This window comes from Gossypium hirsutum, chromosome A03 (assembly GCF_007990345.1).
Source record: "Gossypium hirsutum isolate 1008001.06 chromosome A03, Gossypium_hirsutum_v2.1, whole genome shotgun sequence".
Lineage (NCBI taxonomy): Eukaryota > Viridiplantae > Streptophyta > Magnoliopsida > Malvales > Malvaceae > Gossypium > Gossypium hirsutum.
The window spans coordinates 105,069,794-105,080,300 of NC_053426.1; the positions used below are offsets into that span (position 1 = coordinate 105,069,794).

General features: G+C 32.0%; 1 non-coding gene across 1 annotated transcript; it reads right to left on the reverse strand.

Moving 5' to 3' along the window:
• Nucleotides 1-5,917: 5,917 nt before the first annotated feature.
• On the reverse strand, nt 5,918-6,024 carry LOC121225517 (small nucleolar RNA R71). Its single transcript, XR_005923388.1, has one exon. It is a non-coding gene; the product is annotated as a small nucleolar RNA R71 (small nucleolar RNA).
• Between the last annotated feature and the right edge of the window lie 4,483 nt (nt 6,025-10,507).

Sequence of the window (10,507 nt, forward strand, 5' to 3'; positions counted from 1 at the left end):
ATACAAATTGGCTATTATCCACTCATGTATTTTACTAGAGTAAAACATGTTAAGCTGATCAGTGAGAATCAAGAGATTCCAAATATCTCTTGCTGTTGGACAATCTCTTAAGACATGTAGCAAATCTTCAGAGATATGTGCACATACTTCACAAGCCAAACTATGCCCCAAATCTCGACAAACTCTTTCTACATTAGTGAGCAATCTTTGTTTGAGTACCAGCCAAATGAAAAACCGTGCCCTTTTGGGACCTTTGAACTTTCAAGGGATCTTCTATAGATCTTCCTTCAATTTCCAAGATCCTTCATTAATTTTCCCATAGGTATTTTGATAAGCTATAAAGTAATATGTTTTTAATCCCACTCTTGACACGTTTTTTGATGATTTATTATGTAAATTTGTAACATGCTGATTTTGGGCTTAGTCGGAACAGTGGTTTCGGGACCACAAATTCGATGAGAAAATTTTCATTTTTATTATATTTTTATGGTCTACGATTTCACGGAATGATTTCGTGAAAATTTAGTTCGAAAATTTTGACGTTTGGGCACTCAATTTGGTCAAAAGCACTAAATTGTAAAAAGTGAAAAATTTGAGTTCTACATGTTAGAAGTGTCCAATTGTTATGAGTTTTTAAATTAAAGGTCCTTAAATGGTAATTATACCATTTTAAGTTTGTGGACAAAAATGGACATGGTATGATAGGTTTTTAAAAGTTTTTCATTAAGGGCATTTTAGTAAATTGGTAATTAAATGAATTAAAAAGCCAAAAATAAGCCAAATTTGCTCATCTTCTTCCTCATGGCCGAATGTCTCATGAAAAAAACCATGGGTAGGGTTTTGAAGCTTTCCAAGCTCATTTTTAAGTGATCCCGAGTCCCCTTTTTAAAGTTCTTTACATTTTTGAAATCTCGGTAACATGATCTACTCATTTCTACCATTATTTTGAGCTAGGATTTATATTTAAAAATTTACCCATGAGTAATATGCGTGCATTTTGATGTCTAATGGTAGAAAATGAATGTTGGGTGTTAGATAAACAACTTTTGCTAAACGATTTTACGTGAAAACAAGTAATATGACATAATCGGTCAAAATACCTAATGTTCATAAGTAAATGTTAGAGTGAGAATTTGATGTTGCCATAGAAGGGAAAAATGATCAGTGTGTCATAAAACATAAGAAAATGGGATGAAGTTTAATTTCCAAGCCTTGGGGCAAAAGTGCAAATATGCAAAAGTTTAGAGGTTAAAATGAAAATTTGTAAAATATGATTTTTGGACCCGTATGAATAATGTGACTAATTAGTAGACTAAATGTGATATTGTGGATCAAGGAAATCGAGATTCGGGCTTAAATCGAAAAAATACAAGGTTATGGACTAAAATGGTAAATTGTCGTTTCTGGATCGAGGTAAGTTCGTGTGTTAATAATAATGCAATACCATGCATGAATTGTAATTCTCTATTGATATGACATAAATTGTATGATTTAATATGTTTAAGAGAAGTTGATGGATGTCGTGTATGATATGGAAAAATGTAATGCTTGTTGTGTCATGTGAAATTGAATGACAAATTATTGTTACATGAATTGAGTGTTAAATTACTATTACCTGGGTTATATGAATTGCTACACGGTTGTACTTGACGAGGTTTCGACAAGTAAGTTCGGATAACTTAAAGTAAACTCTTAACATGCCTAATTGTATGATTTATGAGTGCGTGATAAGTGCATTTATTGATGGCATGAAATTACATGAAATGCATCCTTGATAATGATTTGTTGAAAAGTGTCTCGGTTGAGGTTAAAAAGGGAATTCGATGGATAAACCATGATTTACATATGACTTGAGATCCTGCATGTGTTGTAGAAAGGATTTAGCTTGGATGGGTAATCTGTAGATCTTAAATATAGAAAGGATCTACCCCGGACGGGTGTTCCTTAAATGATTGAGCCTCCCGAAGAATATATGTGCATTGAGGATTCAGCCCGGACGGGTAATCTGATTAGGGTCTGAATTTAGCCTGGACGGGTAATTCAGATCTGAACTCACTAAGGGTGATTGTCGCTATAAGGGATTTAGCCTGGACTGGTAATCTCGACATCACCTTATGAGTTTATATTACGGGGGATTTAGCCTGGATTGGTATTCCCGCCGTAGGATGTGAGGTTCACGGAAGTGCATACATGAAATGACCGTTCTTATGAATTGATGGTAAATGGATAATCCATCGAAATTTCCTTAAATCTCAATGGGATTAATATGATGTATATCAATGCAATGATAAATGATGAGTTCTTTTAAGACAAATTTACATGGTGCATTGTCATGAGACTAATTTGATGATTGGGTGCATACAATAGGGAATTATCCTATACTTGGAATGTATGTCTAAGTGTGCCCATGAGAAATAATAACTTTTATATTGAGCTCCATTGTGAAAAATGAGTAAGGGATCCATGAAATGGTAAGTTCATGATAGTTGGAAATGATCTTATGATAGTGATCATTATATTGTACCAAAACAGATTTGGACAGCAGCATTGGTCCGATTTTGAAAATCCACTAAAAATAGTGGAAATTGAGATAGAAGCTTAATAAAATATGAAATTAAATTTTAATGAGTATAGTTTCACATAAAGGAAACGGTGAAAGCAAAAGAATTCTGTATCCTGAGATATTTGAATTCTTGTGAGATAGAGTTGGGGTTATTCCAGACTCCCTTGTCTCAACTTTGGAAAATTACTAGAAATTGTAAAAAAAATAATTGAGTTAAATTTTATATTAATTCCTTAATGAGTATAATTTCAGGAGAAAGAGACGGGAACATTATCTGGGTCTCTTATTAGGAGGTAAATAAATTTTAGTGAAGAAAGGTTGAAGCTGTCAAATAGCGAAACATGGGAGACTTTGAATAATAAACTGTACTTATTGGCTAGACCAAAAATTCTGAAAATTTTATGATAAGAATAGATATGTGTCTAGTTTCTGGGAAAATTAACGGATCTTAATTTGGAGTTCTGTAGCTCTGGATATAAATAATTTAATGACTGTGAGTTGAGAAAACAGCTTAGCTGGAATTTGAATAATAGAAAGAATATGAAAATAGAATGTTATCGCATTGCTTATTATTTTCATGCGAGCTTACTAAGCGTAAAGCTTACTCCCTCATTTCTATTTCTTTTAGTTTTGTCAGGTCAGCTCGGGGTTAGAGATCGTCGAAGGTAGCATCACACTATCAAGCCATTATCCTTGGAGTACTGGCATGTGTACATGAAATGTTTTATGCGAGTGGCATGTATAGGGATTTAGTTTTCTATGATGACTATTGTTGTGATTAGCCAAAGGTATTGGCTTATATTGATTTGTTGTTTATAGCCATGAGATGTGACTTATAATGATTTTGGCTTGTAAGCCTATTTATTCATGATATGTGTTAATGTCTTGTGATGTGATTATGTGATTGCACATGTTCACTATGTATGAGAAGTATATGGCATATGTACATGATGAATACCATTGAAATCATGTATGAGTGTGTATGTAAAGATGACAAAAAGGCTTGGAAATTAGCCTAAGTCTTGACCACACGAGTAGAGACACGGCTGTATGTCTCAGCCGTGTGGAGGACATGGCCTCTGGCCACGGGCATGTGCCTTGGTCGTGTGCCCTTAAACGGTCGCTAACATCGTAAACAGAGAGTTACACGGGCTGAGGACACAGGCGTGTCCCAAGCCACATGGGCGTGTGTGACCACACAGCCCAACCCACACGGACGTGTGACTCTCCAAAGTAAGAAAATTGGCTAAGTTGCCCAAAGATTTTCAAAGTTCTCGGTTTAGTCTCAAACCACACCGATATATGTTATAGGCTTCGAAGGCCTGTATAAAGGACGATATGCATGCGTTTGAAAATTTTTAATTTTGGGCGAAATTTGGTGACCCAGTTTTGTATGTTTGTGAATGTTTAAGTCTGGTAAAGCCTTGAACCCTGTCCCGGGATTGGATACGGGTGAGGGGTGTTACAAAATTAGTGAATCTGATACTCCTAATCTTTTAAATTTATGTTTCTATACTTAGGTGACCATAGGGAAGTGAAGGAACGAAAAACGGGCCAAAATCAGACAAAAAGAGCTATCTTCAGGAACCACACGACCTGGCCACAAGCTCATGTGCTAGCCCATGTTAATATCGCTCCCTATTTCCCAAACACGCGAAAAAAACCCAATTTTTAGGCTTTTTGAGCATTCTAAAGTTTATAAATACATAGTAGAAGAGGATATAAAGGAACACACAAAGAAGAATGAAGAAAAGACTCGAAGAACATCATCAGATTCATTTCAAAAGTGGATTTCCTTCAAAATTGAAGATCTCCATTTAATTTCTTTAAAAGTTTTCTTGGGTTTCTTTATGTCTTGTTGTTTTCCTAACTTTGAGATGATGTTATTCCAAATTATGAACTAAATTCCCTAGATACCTAGGGAAGATGAAACCTATATGAATCTTATTATTTGATTTCTAAATTACATGATAAATACTTGATTCTTGTTCTCAATTATGTATGTTTAATTCTTGTTTTAATATTTTTAGGATATTAATTCATACTTAATGTGCTTATTTCAGTGGAGCAAAAGTGTTTGTTTAAGAGTAGATCTATTATAATTGAGTGGAGTTGCATGTAATCCTAAAAATAGGATGACATAAATCTACCAGATTAGAGTCAAATCTAATAAGGAAATCCATAGATCGAGTTAATGTGACAATAGAGTTTTAATTAGAAAGAGATTTCAATTAATCAGACTAGAGTCAGTTGTTTTTACTTTCGAAAGAGATATTAACATAAATTAGGGATTTCTATGAATCAAGGCGCAAGTGAATAAATCGTTCAATTCAGATTCAAAATAATAAGTGAAGTCTAAATGGATTCTTTCTTGGGTATTGTCTATCTCATTGGTTTTCTTCAAATATTTTCTTAATTCATTCTCTATTGCATTTTTAGTAATTAGTTAGTTAATTTTAGATTAAAATCAATCCCATTAATTTGTCAGCTAAATAATAGAAAAGCAGTCATTACTAATACTTTTAGTCCCCGTGGATATGATATTCCCGACTCACCATAACTATACTATTATTCGATAGGTACGCTTGCCTTTGTCGTAATTTTAATTAGTTTAGTGATCATCAAGTTTTTGGCACTGTTGCTGGGGACTAAAATATTAGGAACACTCATTTTTTATTAATTTAACCATTTATTTTTATTTCATTTTATAGTTGTTTTTAGTTTAATTTTTGTTTCCAATTTTTTCTTTTGTTTGCTTCTGCCAGATTCCTTTAGTTTATGACTAGAAGAAACTCATCGGGACCATTAGTATTTGACAGCGAAGAAAGTACAGCTCGTAGTAACCGCAGAGAAGCAATGCAGAGTCGACAAAGTATAATGGAAGAGCAAGAGGATTTTATTGTTATTACTAAGGAGATGGTCGATAATCAGAATAATTAGCTACCTTCTGTGGTTGCTGAAAATCATGTAAATCTGAATACTGCTCCTCGTACTATGTACGATTATGCCAAGCCCACTCTAACTAGGGCTGAATCGAGTATTGTGAGTCCCACCATTGCTGTGAATAATTTCGAATTGAAGCCGAACACTATTCAGATGATTCAATAGTTTGTTTAGTTCGATGGTTTATAAGATGAAGATCCAAATACTCATTTGGCTAACTTTCTGGTATTCTGCGATACTTTCAAAATAAATGGCGTTTCTGATTGTGCCATTTGCTTACGGTTGTTTCCCTTCTCGTTGAGGAATAAAGCTAAACAGTGGTTGAACTCCTTACCACGAGGTTCTATCACTACATAGGATCAAATGATCGAAAAATTCTTACTGAAGTATTTTCCATCGGCTAAGACAGCTAAGTTGAGGAATGATGTCTCTTCCTTCATGCAAATGGATTTAGAGACCCTTTATGATGCATGGGAGAGGTATAAGGATTTCTTGAGAAAGTGCCTTCACCATGGGTTACCTCTATGGCTACAAGTTCAAACCTTCTACAACGGTTTGAATCAAGGTTTGAATCCTTCAACTAGGCAATTGATCAATGCAACCGCCAGTGTTACTCTGAATAATAAAACACCTAAGGAGGCTTACGAGTTTATAGAAGAAATGTCACTGAATAATTATCAGTGGCAAGTCATGAGGACGAAGCCAACAAAAGCAGCCAACGTTTTTAACGTAGATGTGGTCACCATGTTATCAAATCAGGTAGAACTTTTAAATAAAAAAATTGATGGTTTATATGGTTCTACGTAGGTACATCCAGTGATGCAATGTGATACAAATAGAGGAGGAATGAACAATCCAGAATATTTACCCTACGGTATTAGCACAAAGAACGAACAAGTCAACTATATGGGTAATAATTCTAAGTCTCAGAATAATCCTTACAGTAACACTTATAATGCAGGCAGGAGAAACTATCTTAATTTCTCTTGGGGTGGTCAAGGAAATCAGAGACCACAACCCCCTCTAGGCTTTCAACAACAACCTTACCAGCAAGAGAATAAGCCAAACCTCGAAGAGATGTTGACGAAGTTTATTTCGGTGTCAGAAACCTGCTTCCAAAACACCGAAATAGAACTTAAAAATCAACAAGCATCGATTCAAGGACTTAAAAACCAAATCGGTCAACTTTCCAAGCTAATTTCAGAAAGGCCACAAGGTAGCTTGCCAACTAATACTGAAACTAACCCAAATGAGTAACTTCATGCAATCAATATGTGAGACAAAGAAGGGTTAGTTGAATCTGAACCAGAACCGAGGCAAGAAAGTATGGTGAGTAAAGGTAAGGTTGAGGTAAGCTAGAAGAAGCAAAAATCGGTCGGTAAAGAATATAAACCTCGTATGCCATATCCTAACGTGACAAAGAAAGACCACACAAACAAATAATTTGGTAAATTTATTAAACTTTTGAAAAAGTTACATATTAACTTACCGTTTATTGAAGCTCTTTCGCAGATGACCAATTTAGTTAAATTCCTAAATGAGCTTTTGACAAACAAACGGAAGTTAGATGATTCATCGCACGTGGAGTTAAATGCAGTGTGCTCAACTATTTTGCAAAATAAACTACCCGACAAATTGAAAGATCTAGAGAGTTTTACTATTCCTTGTTTAATTGGTAGTTTAAATGTTAATAATGATTTGGCTGATTTAGGGGGTAGTATTAATGTCATACCCTATAAAATGTTTAAGCAACTAGGTCTCGGAAAACCAAACAAACTAGGGTGAGTATTTGATTAGTAGATAGAACCGTTAGATTTCCTAGGGGTATTATTGAAGATGTTCTTGTTAAAATTGATAAATTCATATTCCCAGTTGATTTTGTTGTTTTAGACATGGATGACGATAATGACGTACCTTTAATTTTAGGACGATGATGGTCGTGAAACTAACTAAAAATTTGACTAAGGCAAGCGCACCTATCAAACAGTAGTATAGTTATGGTGAGACCAGAAATATCGTATCCACAAGGACTAAAAGTACTAGTAATTACTATCTTGTTATTATCTAACCTAACAATTTAGAGTATGTTTTATCAAAAACTAATGTTTTATCAAAAACTAATTATCTAATTAACTAAGATTGTGACAGTGATTAAAGTTGGAAAATACTTTTGGAAAACCGATGAAGAAGACAATACCTAAGGAAGAGTTCACCTAGACTTCACTTATTACCTCTGAATTAGACGATTTATTCACTTGACTTAATCCGTAGAAATCTCTAATTTATGTTAATATCCCTCTCGAGACTAAAAACAACTGACTCTAGGTTGATTAGTTGAAATCTCTTTCTAATTAAAACCCCTATTGTCGCATTAACTCGATCTTTGGATTCCCTTATTAGATTTAACTCTAATCCGGCAGATTTATGTTGTCCTATCTCTAGGATTGCATGCAACTCCGCTTAATTATGGGGATCTACTCTTAAACAGGGACTTTTGCTTCACTGAATAAGCACATCAAAACCTGAATTAATACCCTGGAATATTAAAACAAGAATTTAAAACTCACAATTAATAATAAGAACAAGTATTTATCATATAATTCAAATAGTAATAATATAATGACCCAAATTTTTACAGTTATCGAAAAAGTGCATTTCCGGGTCTCCGTTTCTAAAAAAATAGATTTGTAAATATTTATTAAAAATATTTACGAAGTTAAGAGAGTGATTAATTAAAGTTTAATGAAGCAAATTAGCTTAAATAAAGGATAATTAAATAAAAGGATTAAATTGAATGAAGTGTGAAAGTTTAATTATAGGATAAAGAAACTGAAAGGACTAAATAAGTAAATAAGCCAAAGGAGTGCCAAGTGTATGGCAAAAATAAAATACATGTGTAATAAGTATTATACATACATTTGTAATACATGTATGTATTTACTTATTATTTAAGTAAATAATTAATGTATTTATTATTATTAAATTGATATTATATGATGAATAGATTAAATAAAGACAAGTGTATGGTAATAATTTAGTACAAATGTATTAATAAAAAAATACATACATTTGTAATATATGTATTTGATATTAAATGGATATTTATTATTTAGTGAAAGATATTTATTAAATAAATAATTATATTATAATATATTTATATGATAAATAAATGTAAAATGACAAGTGCATGGTGGGGATGAAATACAAATGTAATAATATATGCGTGCCCAATTGTAAAATAAATATTTGATATTAAGTGGATATTTAATAAAGTCATTATTATTATTGTTATTATATTATATATATATATAAAGTAAAAAAAAAGAGAAAGAAAGAAAAGAAGAAATAGAGAATGAGACGAAACAGGGGAAAGAAAGGAAGGAAAGAAAAATAAAAGGAAAATTAGGGTTTTTAAAGCCTTAAGCTTTACAAGGTAAGTCAATTTGATCCTCTTTCTTGCAATTTTGATGTTTATGGAATTCTAGAGAAGAGTACTACATGAATTATATCAAAAGTTAGAAAGTTAATGAATTTTTATGTGTTGATTAAGTTGAACAAAAAGATGAATTAAGGGCTAAATTGATAGAAATTCAAGTTAGAAATGAAATAAGGATTGAATTGTAAAGTGATCATAAGTTTTATGCTTTAAGGACTAAATTGAAAGAATTTTGAAATTATGATTTTATGATGAAAAATAGATAATTATGTTTAATTTTGGTTAAAAATTGAGTAGAAATAAAGTATGAATTAAGATAGAAAAGTAAGTGAATTTAGTTAGGATTAAATTGAAATTAAAGTAGAAAATCAACATTTTGCATTATGACTGTTTGGGACAGCAACAGTAGTTTAAGTTTGAAAAATCACCAAAAATTTTATAAATTGAGTTAGAGGATGAATAAAATATGTAATTAAATCTTATTGAGTCTAATTTCTTATAGAAGAAACGTTTTAAGCAATTAAATTGTAAATTATGAGATATACTAAGTTTTGTGAGACAAGGTCAGAATGAATTTGGGTTCCCCTATTCTGACTTTGGAAAATCACAAAAAAATTAAGAAAAATAATTATAGGCTTAAAGTTATATGTTTAGAATCCATAATTAGTCTATTTTCATGGGAAATCAACGGGAATATTATCCGAGTTTTGTACTGTGAGATAATTAATTTTTAGTGAAGAAGGTGCGGAACTATTAGACAGCAGAATAGGGGTGAATTTAAAGAATAAACTGTACCTAATGGCTAAACAAAAAATTATGAAAATTTTATGGTAAGAAGATATATGAATATAGTTTCAGGTAAAATTAACGAATCTTAATTTTTAGTTCCTTAGCTCGAGTTATAAATAATTTAGTGACTATGACACAGATGGACAGCTTGAATATTCATAAAAGTAAATATATATATAGATAATGTTACTTACAAGTGTGTTATATACATTAAGGATGTGGAATGGAGAGGAGGAGAAGGAAAACATAGATGAATATTCATTTAGCATGGCTAATTTGCTTATTTTAGGCTCAGGGACTAAATTGAATAAAAGTAAAACTTTATGGGCAATTTTGAAAAAATGTCAAAAATGACCAAATTGCATGAAATGGATTAATTTTATTATTTTAATTACAAAATTGAATGAAATTATTAATTTAGTTCAAGATAGGGGGAAAACATGTGTTAGGGATTAAATTGAAAAGTGTTGAAATTATGAAAAATTCTGATATTTTATAGAATTCATGGATTGTTATCAATATGTATGAGAATAATATCTAGAAATAAGGATTAAATTGCAAGAATTTTATTTTCCTGACCCTAAGGATGAAATCGTCATTAATTAAAAGCTTAGAGGTAAAATGGTAATTTTTCCTAGAGTATTAATTAAATGCATTAGAATATGAAATGAATGAAAATGATGATCAAATTTATTTATAAATATCCAGACGACTTAAATATGAGACTTGATCGTGGAAAAGAAAAGGTATCGGATTAATGAAATTATAAACTCAAA